The following is a 19,273-nucleotide window of genomic DNA, read 5'->3' on the forward strand; positions in this document are numbered from 1 at the left end:
CAAATCGGATCTTATTACACATCAAGGAAATCATATTTAAAACATCGCTTTTTTATTCAGGTAGATAGATAATATGATGATAGTATGCCTTCTCATCTCCACTGCTTTATAAGATGTTACCTCTTCTTTCTGCTGCCTTTCTTACTGGAGTAGTGAATCCTATCTCTGACTGAAGCCCCTATCCATCTTAGTGCTAACACAGTTCCTAGGTTTTTTCTCCCTATACAAATGGTTTCAACATGTCTTTATGGAAGAATCTTGACCCTGCTTCGGACACTGCATCAGTTGCTTAATTTCCACTTGTATCTGGGCGGTGTGTCGACTCCAGTTTCTTTTACTTTCGGATCTTTGGAGTCCTTGAGGGTCAAAATGAGACGAGCCTTCACAGTTTTGAATTTCTCTACCACTGATGTGAAAAGTAATCGTAGCTTAGTGATCCTGCTCTAAATTCCGACTGATGAAAAGCTCCGTGATACCCCCCATCCTCGGAGAAACTGTTGACTTTCCTCCCAAAGCCCTCAACCCATTACAATTGTTATGGCAATGTCGTAAAACATCAATGGCTATATTATTCTGGATAGGAGTTTGTGCTGGAAGACCCATGCCTTAAATTTTCCTGGCAAGCCCGTATTATCGATGTCTCTTTCAGTTTATTTGTTGCCTCCTGTTCTAGACGTCTGCTGCTATGTCCTACGGGGTATCATCATTCCACTTCCTTGCCATTTGATGGGGATATCTTGGATTGATGGTATCTTTTCACACTGAATAATCAGATTGAATTTTTGTTTAATTCTGTTCTTTGTTTACCACAAAGATTCCGAAACTTCATAAAAATCCTTACAAACAAAGATACATAGCGGGTTCCAGTAAATGTTCTACCAAGCCTCTTTCTTTACTTCTCACCAAAATATTAACAGCAGTGAAGGAGAAACTTTAGGAGTACTGTGCAACAATATATTCGAGAAGTGGTGTAAATCAGTTGTGGATACATTCCAAGGAACTTTTGGAAAATTTGAAATCACAAAATTTTACTAAAATCAATAACATAAAAACTTACGACTTTTCAACTCTGTATATACAACCTTTCCCCACGATAAATTAAAGTCCAGGCTTTTTGACATCGTTGACAGCTGCTTTTTCAATAAAAATAGAGCTCGTAAATTTACTTACCTTCTTATTGGTCATTTGCAAAATTATTCTGTTAAAAACATTTTGACTGTGCACATAAGTATTCTGAATATGATATTAAAAGTTGCTTGAGTTTCTCATTGACAATTTCTATGTGGTTTTTGGAGACCAGGTCTTCCAACAATCTGTTGAAATTCCCATGGGTACCAATTGCGCCCTGTTGTTAGCAGATCTATTTTTGTATTCATATGAAGCAGAATTTATTCAAAATCTTATACGTGAGAAAAAGAAATCTCTTGCTATGGCCTTCAACTCGACATTTAGATATATCGACGACGTATTATCAATTAACAATAGTTATTTCCATTCATATATCGACACGATATATCCCAGTGAGCTTGAAAGAAGCTGCATATGGGGTGTATATCTCTCAGTTGATACGATACGCAAGAGCATGCTCTACGTATGAACAATTTCTAAAACGAGGTAAGTTATTGACAAACAAGTTGATGAAACAAGAATATCAACAGTCTCGTTTAAAGTCATCATTTCGTAAGTTCTATGGTCGATACAATGTCCTTGTCAGCAAATGCAATCTATCATTAAGTCATATGCTGACTGACGTTTTTCATACTAATTGTTAGGCCATTATTTACACCCTGAATTATCGACGAGTTTTGCCGTTATTTCCCGATCATGACAAGGAGCACACGGCGGGTGTGACCGGTCGGCAGGGGATGCTCACTCCTCCATGGCACCTGATCCCACATCTGATGTTTTTGGAGATCCATGTTTGCGATGCTCCCGATTGGTATTGTTTGAATGGATTTTGAGCTTGAATACTATTCGTTATCTCCATATTTTATTTCAACGAGACATCTCGATTTGAAAGGCTTGAACTTCATTCGGACCCTTATGGCTTTTTCGTCCGAGGTTCTCATAACCCATCTCGCATGTATCTATATTGTCTTAGTGATGGTTAATCGTCCATGTAACCTCTGCTTGAAAGCTTCTTGATGGCTGACTTGGTCTTTGGTCCTCTGGCCTCTCTTCTCCCTGCCTTTATTAAGAGATTCATTGCCATGACAAAAATGACTTCAAAAATAGTATTAATACTTTCACTATCCCTTTCTCCAGCCGCTACAATGATGCTGTAGTCTCCCACTCTGAATCTAAACTGTATCACATCTTAGGCTGTTAGTGGTCCTTTAGGATTTTGGCGATCTTCTTTGGTATGTGGTAGTACTGGAGTTCTGTTTCGATGATATGTAGAACTGTACCATAGGCGTTCGCCAGATTCAACAACTGTAAGGATCCCTTTAGTTTCTTTCGCCTCTTCGATCAATTGTGAGATGACACTAGTCATGGTATACTGGGAACCATGGAATCCTCTTTCTGCATGAAGTATCTACATACGCATTAATCTTTTGATAATTAAATTTACATGTTTTGAATTCGTATTAAATCTCCCATTTTGTGAAAACACCATGTGTTCGAACCCTGCATGGGATTATTAATATTGATCGAGAGAGTCTCGCAAAGACATCTGCAACACACCTTTAAAGGACATTTGTCATTGCATATGGACAGTGCAATTACTTCAAGTATTTCTTGCTCTAATTCTTTTCTCGGTTAATTGTGGTTCATCTTTGACAATACGTGCTTCTATCTCCTCTCGTTTTGGCAGTTCTTTATAATGTATCATGTATTACTTATAAACTAAGAAAGGGTCAAGGGTTTGAAAACTGCCCCGGACTTCATAGAAAATACTAGTTCAATTTAAATGCAATAATTTTCACAAGGTATAAAAATTACGCTGTGGTAAAAAGTGAGGAGAAAATATTAGTATTTTGTATGGGAATTGAATTCACGCAATAAGACCTTTCAATAATTTTCACTTTCAATCTAAACCATAATGTCACGCAATTCATATCATATCATATGGCATTCAAATCTTGGTTACGGAAACTTCGAATAAGTTGGCTGGACTTTACATTTGACCAGGGTAACATACTTCTCATGCCACACTTGGCACAATTGGACCAATGTTTTCCTTATGTTTGTAATGCGATCACTGAAGAAGTGGCATATATTCTGCAACGAATTAGAATGAACCCACTCCCCATTGGTAAGAAAATATTCTTAACAGGTGAGTTTCTTTCATATATACTGTTAGTGGTTCGAACAACCGCCTATCTTACCCTTATTCTGAAGTTGACATATTCGGTTTTTTGCATAATGTGTGAAAAAAAGTGAAAATAACGAACAATGATTGAAAAAACAATACCAATTTGTGAGCAAGGCACTTCGCTGTCGACCAGTTACACTCGCCGTGATCACATGTATTGATCAGGTAGACAGAATAATCCGCATTCAAATTTAATATAAAACAATGGCCTAACAATTGGTATGAAATTTATACGTTAGTCAAAATACCCCCAAAGAATGGTTGTATTTGCAAACAAGATCGTTATAACGACCATAGAATTTTCGAAATGCTGACTTTAAACGAGATTGTTGAAAACACTGTAACATCAACTTATTTGTCAAAAAGTCTATCGCATTTTAAAAATTGATCATACTCAGAGCAATCTCTTGCATATGGAATAAGTTAGGTAACATAAAGACAATATGCAGGTGGTAATGGAATATTACTACATGAATAAGGAAAGTTGACGATGAAAAAGCTGATGTCATCTCGTTTGTCATACAGTTTAGTTGTTAGTTGGCCCTTGTCATCTATAGTCAGTAAAACAAAGAAATATGGAAAAGATGTAGCAGACTCTATAGTGACTTATATTTCCAGTTCATTAGGATATATCGAGTCGACATATGAACGGGAGTAACTATTGTAACTAAGAATTAATAAAATGTCGTCGATATATCTAAATGTCGAATTGAAGACCACAGCAAGAGTTGCCTTCCTCTCTTGATAAAGTTTTTTTTTTAATAAATTCTTCTTCTTAGGAATATAAAAACAAGTCGGATAATGAAGGAGCACGATTAGTGCCCACTGGATTTTCAAAAGATTGTTGGAAGATCTGGTCTCCCAGGACAACATAGATGTTGTCACTGAAGAACTCCAGCATCCTTTTAATATCAACCTTGGAGTACTTGTGTGTAGAATCAGAATGATTTTTAACAAAGTTATTTTAAAGATGACCAATTACAAGATATGAAAATTTCAGAGTTCCAATTTTTTTGAAGATGCAGTTGTTCATGATATCAAAAAGCTTAGTTAATTTTAAATTTATTGCGAAGAATGGTTGTATAAGGTAAAGAAAAGGCATATGTTTTAATGTAACTGACTTTTGAAGAAAAAAAATCCAAAAGCTCTTTGGAATTTTAGGGAATCTACATTTGATTCACACCACTTATCGAATATCCTGTAGCAATGTAGTCTGAAAGTTTCTCCTTTACAACAGTTAACATTTTTGTGAAGAGTTAAGAAAGGGGCTTGGTAGAGCATTTGCTGGACCCGGCAATGTATTTTTGTTTGTAAGGATTTTTATGAAGTTTAGGAATCCAGTATAGGTAATGTGGGTCTAGCTGCAGCACTGTAGCTCTCTGGTTGAGAATATTCGGACAGAGCTACAGTTCTGCAGCTAAAGTGGGTCGAACTCATTTTTGTTGACTGAATGTTAAAAGTATGAAGACTGAGATGTGATTTTGAAGAATTTCATCCTTAAAAAGTGAACTGTGTATATAACTTTCATTTCCAGACGTAGAGTTGAAACAAAGTCATAAATACACAACCTCTAACTTCTAAACTATTTACTACAATTTAATTTTTATAACAAATTTAAATTAAACAATGCAAATCATTCAACATTCAATAAAAAAAACTGCTCACAAAGAAGCAAGATTTATGAGGGGCTATTTCTTGTGGTGGAAGGATATTAAGAAGAAAATTCTTCAAATCACATTTGTTAAATTTAATATCTTGGAACTTTAGCCCCACATATTTTTACTCAGAGAATATTTTCTGTTATTATATGCAAGGAATATTAAATATAAGTCTCAATTAATATATTAAGAACAAATTTTACACATTCACTAAACAGACTTTGCCAAGACATGAAGATATATTTTCAAAAAGGTCAATATGAAACTTACACTGTTTTTTGACTGAAAATCGCATATTTTAACCATTATCTCACAATTTATATCACTGACCCTAACCTTTTCTTCATTATTTTAAACTACATGATACTTCCGACCGATCAGCACTTAAGTCATAAAAAAGTTTTATTCAAGGAGATATTTTTAGTGCAAAAAGGTCACACAATAAATTATGCGCAATAAATTGCATGATTTGTGCAATGATAAATATTTTTCAAACTATTTTATGTAAAGTAATACTATATTTATTGTCATGATTACATCTGATAAAATATGATTAAAGATTAACCAAAGAGTTACAATTTAAGTGCAAAAAGGTCAAGTTAATTGTACCGTAGCTCAGTAAGATGCACTCTCACCCCCCGATTTTCTTTGCGATTTTGAGTCATGCTATATGAGTACTTATCTAAAATATACTTCTCAAAAAATCCTTGATATAACTTATTTCACGAGTGACATACCTTAAGAACTTTTAAAACTTTTGGAAAGAGAGTTTACAAATTACGAAAAATTCTGTTTAAGTTAATTGTGTAAATTGCTTAATTTTAATTGATTGGGTTTTCCCCACACCTCCTTCTAACACTTAATAATCTATTTATGTCAATATTCATGTTAGTACTATAATAAAGAAACAAATAAATAAAACTTTCCTAAGTGGTATGACACTAAGTAGTAGCTCTCATGATCAGGAAAACCTATCTTGTGATCAATTTCATTCATATTAAAAACTCTACAACAATACTATCACACATGTATTTGAATGTATCGTCGATTGTCGAAGTATATGTAAGTGAAACCTTTATTTTTGTATAAAATATATCCTTATTTTTTTCTAATAAATATCTTTTTTTTAGATATACTGTTTATAACTTCAAAGAATTGAACAGTACAAGTAAATATTTGTTAGTAACACGTACGAACTCAAAAATACGAAAAGGCATTCGCAAACATAATTCTCCCTAACAAATAGGGGGACGGAAAGGTCCACGAAATGGGGGCTGCACAAGGGATGTCCCAGAAAAACGCGAACTTTTAAATATTTCGTGAACTACCAGACCAAAATTATTCGTGGTATTTTCGTCATATTGACAAAATACAGTAAGGTTGTAAAGCCATGTAGCATTTAGAATCAGCATTTAAAGAGTTTTAAATATCGGTGGTCGGCGCACTGCATTTTTTTTTCTTTTTTGACTTTCAAAAATAGCGTTTTCAGCGATACTTTCTTACAAGGCTGTACGAAAATATAATGCGACAAAATTTACATTCTTAGAAACTCTATGATCTAGAGTACTCATGTGAAAAAAATTATTATTTTGACATCATGTGGCAATATATGTAATGTATACGCCAATAAAGATACTACATATACAACTAAATCATGACATTATATGCACAAACACTATCAGTAATATATTGTCAGTAACGGCGAAAACGATAATGCTGAACACTCAAATTATCACGCAGCTGTTTTGAGCGTGGTATGACTCCTGTTCCTGAGATGGAACGAAAAGTAAAAGAAGTTCAAAAGTATATGGACTGTTTATCCGATCATAGCGGCGTTTGGCAGACCAACAAAAATGACAACAGGCTGAAAAGTCTAGAATAGAGACCACCTATAAGTTAACTATGCGAGCAGTAAGGCTTATATGAAATGAGTTTGGGAAATAAATTAATTCTTTGATCTTTTCTTAACTGTAGTTTGTGTGAAATTGATAAGTCGGCAACTAAAAGAAATTCAAATGCAGTATCGAATTTATGCTTTGAACGAATTTTTAAAGACGCATGATTCCAATGTCACGAGCTACATTTGGCGTCGTCGGCGTTGCATCGACAGTTATTTTGAATGATTCGTTTATCAGAGAGAAAAATGTTATTTATATTATAGCGATATTTTCTTGAAATTTCAGTGTATTATTAGATAGATGCTGAATTTTAACTTCGTAATATTAGTGAAGCAAAAAATATTAAAAATGTTTACATTTTTCTGGGGCAACCCTCGTACAAAACATGCTTTAACCCTATGCTAATTCCTGGAACACCTACATAAAAATCAAAGGTCACTCAATCTCTCAAGGACAGTGTCCCAATTGTGGATATCAAAGGTTTGTACAAAACATACCTATCTAAGCCATAGAATTGAATTTTAAAGGCAAAAAAAAAAAAGAAAAAAGAAAACAAAACTTTAAATGACGATGTGCCAGACTCCAACTGTAAAACAGTTCTTATTTAAATTTAATCCATCAATTTCATGTGACAAAAAGGTACTCTATATTAACCGTGAACGTGGGAGTTAGATGAACAAATGGAGTTGCAAATTTATTTACTCATTCATGTGTCTTTCTTTTTCTTTAGGTCAATTTTTTTGAAATATTCAAAAGCTATGCTCGGCGCTGCTTCCCTAACCCGAGAAATGCTGACAAAAATGAATAGGGATTTAAAATCAGGAGTGTTTGCCTTCACGGTGACTATAAATATGAAACTTTCAATGAATTCTAAAACTTAAAGATAACATAAGCTTATATTAAACTTCCAATTCATATTTATATATATTTCAAATATATTTCAAATTACCGGTATTATCGTATTTTGAATTTACTGTTTCGGGGAAAATTCAAATGTTACAACATGATAATAGTTATAATTTTGGAAATTTATATTTAGCTCCATCAGTAAATTCAAAATGTTTACCATGATTTTATGATAATAATGCATGAATACTATAAAATATATGTATGTTGTTTTTTTGAGGAGGAATACAAGACCGAAATTTTATTTACTGAATCTTTTGAACATCTCTTTTGAAATATGATTTCAAAATTGAAAGACTGATATAAGCTCTTTTGAAGTAATTTATACAGTAATCAAGCTCAAAAGTCCATTGAAACAATACAAGTCGGGAGAAAAAACAAAACAAAACGGACCTCTATAAAAGCATCAGAGGTGGGATCATATGCCATGGAGGAGGATGCATCCTCTGTTGACCGGTCACACCAGCCGTATGCTCCTTGTCATGATCGGGCAAACGGAAAAATCCGTAGACAATTCAGTGTGTAAATAATAGCCTAACAATTAGTATGAAAAAAAAGTCAGTCTGCATTCGACTTAATGAAGATTGTATTTGCTGACAAGGTCATTGTATTGTTAGCTGTTAGGATGTTTATAGCTGTTTGTCAATAGCTTGCCTCGTTTTAGAATTTGTTCGTACGTAGAGCATGCTTTTGCGTATCAACTCAACTGGGAGACATAAACCCCATATTCAGATGATAAAAGTATTTTGCTACATAAGTAAAGGAAGTTGTCGATAGAAAAGTTGAAGTCATAACATTTTGTTGTTAAGTTACCATTAACGTCTTTTTCCAGCAAAATATCCAAATACAACAGATGTGTAAGACTCTGTGGTATCTTTTATTTCAAGTTCACTGGGATATTTAAAGGACTTATTGCATGTTTCCAAATTATTTGAAATTAAAAGCGTAAAACGTTCCTTATGACCACAGTTTATAAATTTTGTGTTTTTACACAAAATTTACCAATTATTGACTCAAATGAAAACCTGTGAATTAAAAATCTAAGTTAATTAGATAGCGATCACGTGACCCTGTGACATCAAAGGCGACAATGGCTGATTCGCTCTTCACGTCAATCTTACTAAAATATACGCGATATAACCTGAATTTCCGCGTTTTGGACCACCAAATCACTGATTTTATCGATTTGAAATTAAATATCTAACCTTATATTTTAAGATTGTCCGCAAGAAAAAATATGAAAAATCTGTTAACATTATAAAAATAGCAGCGACGATAGCGAGGGAGACACGCTGAAGACGAAGAAACTTGCCATCACAATACATTTTTGATTTGTCATCTTATCACATGTATTAACTTATTTGATTCACAAATTTAAATATTATATAACTTCTTTATTCTTTGTTTTTAACATAATATTAATTTATGCAAGTATATATACCTTCATATGTTATCATATGTAAAGGATGGCGGTCTTGAATAATAATTTTCTGATCACGAAAGATTGCCGTAATCAGAGCTACAGATTCTAAATGTTTGGAGTAAAAAAAAAAACGAAAATATCTCAAAAGCCTTATACCCTAGAACTAGTTAATGTTTCTATTGTAATTGAAAAGCACGTTAGGATTTTTTTCCAGCATTTTTCGTAATTAAGCTGCATTTATCATTTTCTTGATATAGTTTTTTCTAATATAATTACAAAATACATTATATTACAGCAAATGTTAAGTAATAAAGTGTCTAACTTTTTAATTAAATTTTTTTTTAATTTTTCATATCAAGTAATTAAGAGCTTATATATCAATCTTTCAACGCTGTAATCATATTTCAAAAGAGATGTTTAAAAAATCCAGTGAATAAATTTTTGGTATAGTATTTCTCCTACAGGCCCTAAAATAAGTTAAAGATAAAAGAAATGTTATAAAGATTTTAATTGAAAGGTGATTTGCTTGGCATCTTGTTTGACCGAAAATTTTGAATCTAAACTGAATTACGAAATTTTAATCTTTTCTAAGGAGAGGAAATGTTGGGGACACAGAGACGACAAAGAATTATTACAAGATAAAGATCTTTTAAGTTTATGCACGACAAGTAAGTATATATAGGATTATAACCTTGCTAAAACTGTAGATGTAAAAAAAATACTAGTATTTAAGCTTAGAAGTCGATGGCCCGGGTAAATTATATGAGGGAAAGACATATTTTTCTGTTTACAAGAAATTCAAGCTGTTGCAAGTTCTCAGATTTTCTCATTTATATCTTTATATTTATTTTGAAACTTATTGACTGAACTTGTTTTCGTTTATTTCAGGTGCAAATGTTGACGAGAATGTGACCTTAATGAAAGAAGAACAGACTATCAAAGCATTTCAACCTGCAAAGTATAAAGACTATTTCTTGTGCAACGATAGTGGTAAACTAATCGTCAGAAAAGTGGTCGACTTTATGGTGGATGAAAGATGTTAGTACTGTACAGTTTCCATTTATTTGTGTTGGGCTACCTTCTTCTTCTTGTTGAAATTTTATACAAGAAAACTGAAATTATAACCCATTTGGCATTCGACACAAAAACAAAAATATTATAAACACAGCGATTGTATATATGGTTTAGAACAGCTTTTCAACAAAAATGATCAACTTGTAAACGCAGGCATGATTTATTAAGCATACATGCACATGTACAATTTTTGCGTTCGAGGTTAAACGAAATCTCCGGTAGATCATTTATTTGAAATTTTTGACTTTTCAATTAAAAATCCACAACATCGAACATGTATAAAAAATATATATATATAATTTTTATTATAGGTCATTTTGTAAAAACTCGGTCAATAAATCCTACCCCATGTTGCTCATTTGTGTACACGTTTCAGTCCAGGAATGACCACACAGTGTACCTGGGAGTCCGTGATGAGAAAACGTTTGGTTTAATTGTAAGTTCTGAGTTAAATTGATCAGTCATTTTAATAGAATGGTTCATTTTTTATTATCTTCGCTAGCCAAGTGACCGATTTGTTTACTCTCCTAAAAGAATCTGATACTTGCAACGATAGTGTAAACAAAAAAAAATTATTACGTGGGGGACATTTTGCGAAATTTGAGATGACTTAAGTTTCTCAAAATTCATTCCCACAGGAACAGTTTCGAAAAGAGGTTTCGTACTGAAAAACAAACCAACATATTTTGTGTATTCTTTAGCTTCCATACCAATGCAAACGTTTTGTTATACAGAAATCCAAAAAATATCACCTTATAAATATCGACGTTTACAGTATTTATCGAACGTATGCACTTAATCATTTGTGCGTACTTTTATGACTGAATAATGATTCCTTGAAATGCTTCAATATATCTAGTTTTTACTTTTTGATTAAAGAGGTGAAGCGCCCTTTCGCAGTATTTCGCCTACTTTCAGGTTTAAATGGAAAGTTCTATTACTTTTATTAATTAATAGATTTACTTTTTTCTTGACTGTTTTCAAGATTTTTATTTTCTCGAAAGGTCTAGATCACTATTCGTTTCGGGAAATACCATGGCCGTAGGAACCGGGGGGCACGGGGGGGGGGGCAAATAATTTTGCCTATATATATATATATATATATATATATATATATATATATATATATATATATATATATATATATATATATATATATTACTGTAGTTAACATAGATACTATATGCTTGTGCCCCCTCAATGAAAACGTCTGATGACTTTATGTGTCTCTTCTTTCCAAAATAGTCGAAAATCCATTTTACATATTAAGTCCCTGCAGGTAACATTAAAATCAAATGTTCATGTATAGGTAAGCAGATAAGTTGAAACAATAATGTATATATCTATTTAATACGACGATTAACTAGATAACGTAAAAAAAAAAATACTTATAACTACGATTTTTTAAAAAAAAAAATCTGTATTATGAGGGCTTGAGCCGGAGACCCACAAACAAGAAACAGTTCAGCGTACACCATTAGGCTACTCATACTAAAAATTTCTGTCTTTTGTGTATTTATATTGCCCCGAGTCTTTAAGAAAATAGGGTCACCGAAGTTTATAATCAGTTTTCAAATGAATATTAAGTTAAACGAAGAAAATTAATAGATACTTAAATACTTAATATAACAGTATATTATTATATTAAAAGAATATAATCTATTCAAGATTTCTCTGGTTTAAGTTTTTCAAATACACAATCTGTTTTTTTTTTTCAATGCTCATTCAATAGATCTCCATATATCCCATGCAAAATCTGTAAACTTCATTGCTTTTGTATGAGATAATTATGACTATTTTATCTATAGGTATTGGTATAATTTGCGTTTGTTTAAAGCTAGATTTACTGAATATAAAATATTGAAATAAATTGGATTTTGGTAAATGCGCTATATTGTAGGCCATTTCGTATGCTAAGTGCGCTATACCTCTTTACTTCAAAGAATGTTTTGAATCAATCATATATGTACTAATATATTAGAGAGAGTGTGTATAGGGGTGATGGTAATATTTTTTACATGCATCTATTTCTTTTTATTGTCTCTCTCTCTCATCAAACTTTATAGATTGCGTAAATGAACTTGGAAAACATAATATAATAGCTTTTGCCATACAGTACACTCTTTTTTTCTTTTATTTAAAGGACACCAATAGTACAAGTACCGAATGGAATACAAAATTCTCTTTTCCGCGGTGTAAAAATTCACCAATACATTTCCTGAAGCCAAGTAAAGGTAAACAAACAAGCTGATGTAATTAATTAATTTTAATATCGGGGTCAAAAGGCAAGGGGAACATTCATGAAGTTATTACGTTATAAACTCTGGCGACGATACTTTTAGGAAAAATACTAGTACTTTTATACACTTGAGAGAAAAAATACTCGGTCTAAAAAGTTTAAAATACAAGAACTAGATCTTTGAATTTACTTTTATGCTAAGAAAAGCTGGAAATTTTATGGTTAAAGAATAAAAATCGGTCGATTCTATTAAATGTCAGAAATTCTCATTTATTGATGAAGCTTTCATTTTTACTTTTATAAGTATTCTTTATTTTAGAATTGATTGTCCTGTGCGACAAATCTAGTGAAGGTGAATTTAATTTCACCGTTGTGGAAGATGAGGTTGCAGCCGATCCCGATCTTAAATATGATATCTACGAGGGACTGGGACTGGCAGAAACGAACATTGATGGGAAATCAACATTTAAGGTATAAATTAATTGAAGAAGTAACAGGTTTGAACTAATTGGGTGTAGTATTTAGTAAATCCGGATCTCATGAAACAACAAAAATAATCAAAAATCAAAAACACACCAAAAAAAAAAAAAAAAAAAAAAAAAAAAAATAGCAATAATCCTTGATTTGTAGGTTTGTGATCTACGTTTATGTATGCTAGAGTTTCGTATTTGTAACAAAAGCCTCATGTGAAGAATTAAAAGGGGGAGATTATATACATGTAATCTATTAAAAGAGTATTGAATGGTTTAAAAATACTTGAAGCATTAATTTTGAATAATTGTCAACTTTCTAATATTGGCTTGAGCAAAGATCTATGTATTACAAAGTGGTTGAAGCTGAAATCCAAACTCTTGTAACTTTCAAGTTCAATTTGAAGAAAGTCGGCAATATCTCTTTAAACTTCACCTAATACATACTTCAGAATAGTGTTTTCAAATATAAGTTCATATTTGTATATTCTGTAGAATATACTAATACGAATTTATATTTGAAATCTACATTACCGGTATTATTCTATCAAAAAGTATGTAACATTTTTTGTAGATTTCGAATTTATCACCATTTACCAATTGTAAATGGACACAGGATTAAAATACCAAGAAAGGTAAACATTTGTGCTCATTGTACTCCTCAAGAAATAGAGACTAACTTTGTTGTACTAAACCGCAGTTCACTGCAAGATGAAGAAATGGAGATTAACAGTTAAACACGGAAAATAAAAATCAAAACATTACTCAGTTTCAAAGAAATTATATCTCTTCTAACAAAACTGCTTTTTGAGCAGATTTGTTTTTTTTTTCATAAAGAAAATAAATAAAACGTCTCACCCGGCTTAGTATTTTATAGTTACATGTTACTTTTTTATTTACTTCAGGCATGTCTCACTTGTTATATTTTATAAATCAATTTTTATATCTTTTATACAGTTGTAAAATGGCGATGAAATACGAATGTGAATGGCATCATGTCATAAATATAATGTTTTGTGTATATATATATATATATATATATATATATATATATATATATATATATATATATATATATATATATATATATATATATATATATATATATATATATATATATATATATATATATATATATATATATATATAAAGTTTTTAATGTCCATTTGTTTTTTACTATCATAGTTGAAGGAAAACTTTCTTTGAAGGGGATATAAGAAAAGATATTAATTCACTTGTAAAGGTGATCTTATAATGGCTTTTATATATTTCCTTGTAAGAAATCCTGTAAATAGTATGGTTTTTTGTATATATCAATCAAGGTTGTGTTAAAGTTGTTTTTTTAAAGGTTCACTAATATTTAAAGATTATTCAACGTTTAATTTTTGAATTACATTGAACAGATTTTTAAGAATGCATGTATTGTCCTTTTTTTAAGCAACACTTTCAATAACATATTACAATAAAGAAGAAAAACTACTTTATCATTAAGATCAATAACGATGTACAAAATTTATGATAACTGAAGTGCATATTTCAAACTTACATGTCAGCGTTTGTTCCTAAAGTTACCAATGAGTGAAATTTGTCCCTCTTTGCTGTAAGAAATTCCTTCTTACTATCACGACTCTCTTCCATCTTCAACAATTTTCTTCACAATTGTGTGCTTGACATTGTCCTTTATCGATGTAATATAAATTTGAGTCTCTTATGTTCATGTGGAAGAGTGGAGGACAATCATCATCATTTCTTTTTCATGCAAAAAATATGCAGAGAGCAGCAAAGACTTTTTTGACAAATTTCTGCAAATGGAGAAATTATATGCTGTTGTTTTATCACTCTGTATGAATATCTTAATCAATTGATTGTTAAATCGTTTATTAAAACATCACGTCGTTTTCATTGATGTAGTTTCTATTTTTAGTTGATTTGTGTGTTATATAATACATATGTAGCTCATAAAAATAAATAATTTTTGGAACAATTGTAATAATTTTTTTTTCAAATCTCAATAATATCAAAACGTATGACTTTTCATCACTTCATACAACCTGTCCCTACGATAAATTAAAGACAAAGCTCGTTGACAACATAGATTACTAGTACTGCTTCTGCAATAAAATAGCACTTGCAACTTTTCATATCTTGTCATTGTCATCTTTAAACTTACTTTGTTAAAAAACATTCTGATTCTACACACAAGTACTCTGAGGTTGATATTTAAAGGATGTTCGAGTTCCTTATTGACAATATCTACGTACATGTAGTCTTTGGAGACCAACAGGCATGCTTTTAAATGTGTCATAAGAATAGTCCTTAAATACTAGTATGACTTAAGAATGTCCTTACTAGGATAGACTTAGGAGATTCTTAAGACAATTCTTGTTACAATATTGTAACATTACAAACTACTGTATGTGTACTTAATTACTTGCTTCGATCTGCCATTTTATCCTGCCTCGATCACCGAGCCCGATTTAGTCATCTATTTCAACAGGCAATAGGCCTATATAAATGTATGTAAATATATATCTATGTTTAATGTGATTTTTTTTTTCAAATTCACTATTGAGCATCAATTTTAATATAAAATGGGTTATTGGCACTTGCCACGTGGACCATTCAGTCCAACTGTGTCGACCCGCATATATATTCTGTGTGAATCTCGACAATGTACGTGAATTATACGTGCGGTATTCATGGTATTAATTACACATTGCTACTCTAACATAATTACACATAATTGATCCTTCTGGACTAAAAATTTTAAACTAATTGTTTATAATTACTAGTAAACGGTAATTAAATGCTCAACAACCAAACTACGACTGCACAATAAAAACCGCAAGGCTATTTTCAGCCACTTTACTTAAACTCATAGACAATAAGTTTTTTTTTTTAATTTTTATCTTTTAGCGCTACATGTGTAGCGCTAATTCATGACTACGCCAACCACTTCATACCCTGTGATTGCGCTAAATTTTGAATTCGTTAATTTATGTACACATACAGTATGTTTAAATACGTACATGTAACAGAGAAAATAATAATAATAATGGATACTTAAAATGTTTTTAAAAAGCGTAAATAAATTTAGAGATATGTATTCCTATAAGGAAAGTCTACATGTCAAAATTCTTTCTTGATATAATAATTTAAATCAATAAATAGCAGCTCTCTCTCTCTCTCTCTCTCTCTCTCTCTCTCTCTCTCTCTCAGTAATGACGAAAACATGGAAAATTATCCATATTGGTGTAAAGTTTAAAAGTTTAATTTAGTTTAGTTTGTACAGATATCATTTACAAGATTAAAGCAGTTTTAAACAGATAAGTTTTTAGTTTCTTTTTAAAAACGCTGACCGTTGTTTCAAAGTGTAAATCTAGAGAGGGGCAATTCCATATAGTCGCTGCCCACAGAACAAAACGACTACGCGTCACTCGTATAGTTTTGTTCGTGTAATGGGTTTTATTAAGGATGGTGCATTCTCAGATTACCTGCATATGGGGTTTTGTCTCCCAGTTGATTCGATACGCATGAGCATGCTCTACGTATGAACAATTTTTAAAACGAGACAAGCTATTGACAAACAAGTTGAAGAAACCAGTATTTCAACAGTCTCGTTTGAAGTCATCAATTCGCAAGTTTTATTGTCGATACAAAGACCTTGTCAGCAAATACAACCTATCATTAAGTCAAATTCTGACTGACGTTTTTTTATACTAATTGTTAGGCCATTATTTACACATTGAATTGTTTACGGATTTTCTTTTGTACTTCCCGACCATGACAAGGAGCACACGGCGGGTGTGACCGGTCGGCAGGGGATGCTCATCCTCCAAAGCACCTGATCACACTTATGATGTTTTTGGAGGTCCGTGTCTGCTCTGCTCCCGATTTGTATTATTTAGATGAACTTTGAGCTTGAATACTTTTCGTTATCTCCATATTTCATCGAAGAGACATCTGGGTGAATTAGAAAAAATTACCAAGACACATTTTTATCGACCTGCACTTAAATACAAGCAATGGGAATAAACTTCTATGTCTATTATATTTATATTACACTTTTTGAATTTTTGTGTTCTATGGTTTTAATTTTAAATTTTACTGCAAACAGGAGTGAAACAAAACTGTTTTACAATTGTCAATGAACTTCACCTATCTTTACTAAAAGAATAAATTGCAGTAAATGTTTGATACTATTTGTAGTTCAAATCATTATCTCTATCAACAAATTACAGATATTGTTTGGACATTTTACAGTCAATTCACAGAATAGTTTTCATCACTAAAATTATTTTACACAAGCAAATAATCATATTTTGAAGTCTAGAAAATATGAAAATACTTGACCTAAATGATAAAAAAAATATCAAAACGCCGAACTGATTACAAACTTTAGTTTGTGCGAGTTATTGTGCGTTATAAGTTTTAAAACATTGTTTCATAAAGTACATATTAGATGTCAGGAGTTCAACAAAATAAGGTAAAATAGGATCGCTTCAAAATCTAGTATTTTTTGTAAGATAACTACTTTATCAAAATTCCTTTATGCCTTAGATTTAAAGATTTGAATTAAATGGACCAAAAAGTAATTTTTGAGGAAGTTATTATATCATATCTCTTTCACATTAAAACTTTTCAAACCAGATTTGAAAAAAAAAAATTATGTAAAATAACACTCAAAAAGCCAAATTCTTTCATATATATCATGAAAGAAACTCAATCAAGGTTTAGAGCTAATCATTTATATCCCTGACACCATTTTAAAGCATAAAAAATAAAATTTCTTTTGATTATATTTTAGAAAGTCTTTTAGGATATAGTAATATATTTTTTATGCAATTGCCCATTCTATTGCCACTTCAGGAATTTTAACTAGAATGTGTAGTACCGTACACAAAATTCTTTAAAGCTGAAAATGCTTTAGTATGTTTTCTTAAGCCAAGTACAGGTAAAAAATCGTAACTTTTTATATTGCAGTGGGAGAGAATGGGGAAAATATCGCCAATAATCTGTTTTTAGAAAAAATTGTGAATTTTTAGGAGATACATCCCTAGATAGTTGACACTTGTCAGTATTCCATATATCGCACCGTTTAGGGCTGAACGGGACAGTCCCTTAAATAGAATTTACCTTATATCTTAAAAACAGCAACAACAACAACGACAACAAAATATCCGAAGACATATATTGAACCAAAATAAAAACAAAACAAAAACAAACAACGAAACAAACAAACCTGATCCCTACATTTGGGGTTCATGGGGCCGAGAAGTCTTTTCTCAATACCTTTTAAACGTTGTTGTGCATTACTGAAGCAGAATTGTTCGTTTGGACATTGTGGACCTCTCTACATCAACTAATAATCTACTCGAAGAAAAATTAGGGATTTTTATGGGTTAGATCACTAGATGTTTGAGTATAAACAACTTCCTTTTATAATATGAGTGCTACGAGGGACAAGGGACTCACACTGTTACAGTATGAGGGTACATAAAAATAGAAAAAAAATACTAGATTTTAACTATTTGGGAGTCACATTCTTTTAAAAGTAAAAAAAAAAGAAAAGAAAAGAACTGAAAAATAGGCAAACGCCCTATATTAAAGATAACATTTCTACCAATACAATGTCAACTAGATTTAATTGAAATAATTGTTCAACATATGTAGGTATATTTATATAAAGTCTCAGGATTTTTAATTATATTGTAATTATATAGAGGGTTCATCTCAAATTATATTTGTTTTAAACTTTTACTCCATTTAATAAAATCAACTCCAGATTTCATACATTCAAATAAAACTCTGCATGGTTTCTTACCGATCCAATTTAAAATAATTCAGGGAAAGAAACAAAAGTCCGAATTTATCGTATTACGTTGTAAAGTGGGCTTTATCAAAAATCGAGAAATACGAGGAAGAACTACTTAGTTTGAAAATATTCAAAATATTCTTTATTAATTGTGAACTTTCTAATATTTTCTGAAACAAACCTCGTGTAATACAAAGTGGTTGAAGGCAGAAGTCAAACTGATATTACTGTATCAAGTCATAGGCCTTTAGATTGCTTTAATCCGGCTGGCCAAACTGGGGGTATTTTTTTGTAATCCCCACCCCACCCCCCATTTTGTCAATCAAATTAAAGCGACCCAAAGGCCTGTGGATCAAGTCAAACGAAGTTTCCAATCAACTCTTCAATCTTCGCCCAAAGCGAAATACTAAACACAAAGATGAAATAAAATTTGAAAACTTCCTTATAATTCAATCGAAAGAGTGTTCGAACTTG

At 31.6% G+C, this 19,273-nt stretch overlaps 1 long non-coding RNA gene across 1 annotated transcript; it reads left to right on the forward strand.

The window, feature by feature from the left end:
- The first annotated feature begins 10,617 nt into the window (after window positions 1-10,617).
- On the forward strand, window positions 10,618-13,616 carry LOC133181323 (uncharacterized). The gene is made up of 4 exons (XR_009720459.1): window positions 10,618-10,711; window positions 12,419-12,509; window positions 12,834-12,985; window positions 13,559-13,616. It is a non-coding gene; the product is annotated as an uncharacterized LOC133181323 (long non-coding RNA).
- Window positions 13,617-19,273: the final 5,657 nt, after the last annotated feature.

This window comes from Saccostrea echinata, unplaced genomic scaffold (assembly GCF_033153115.1).
Source record: "Saccostrea echinata isolate AGI-Se365-2 ecotype Australia unplaced genomic scaffold, CSIRO_AGI_Sech_v1 ptg000008l, whole genome shotgun sequence".
NCBI lineage: Eukaryota > Metazoa > Mollusca > Bivalvia > Ostreida > Ostreidae > Saccostrea > Saccostrea echinata.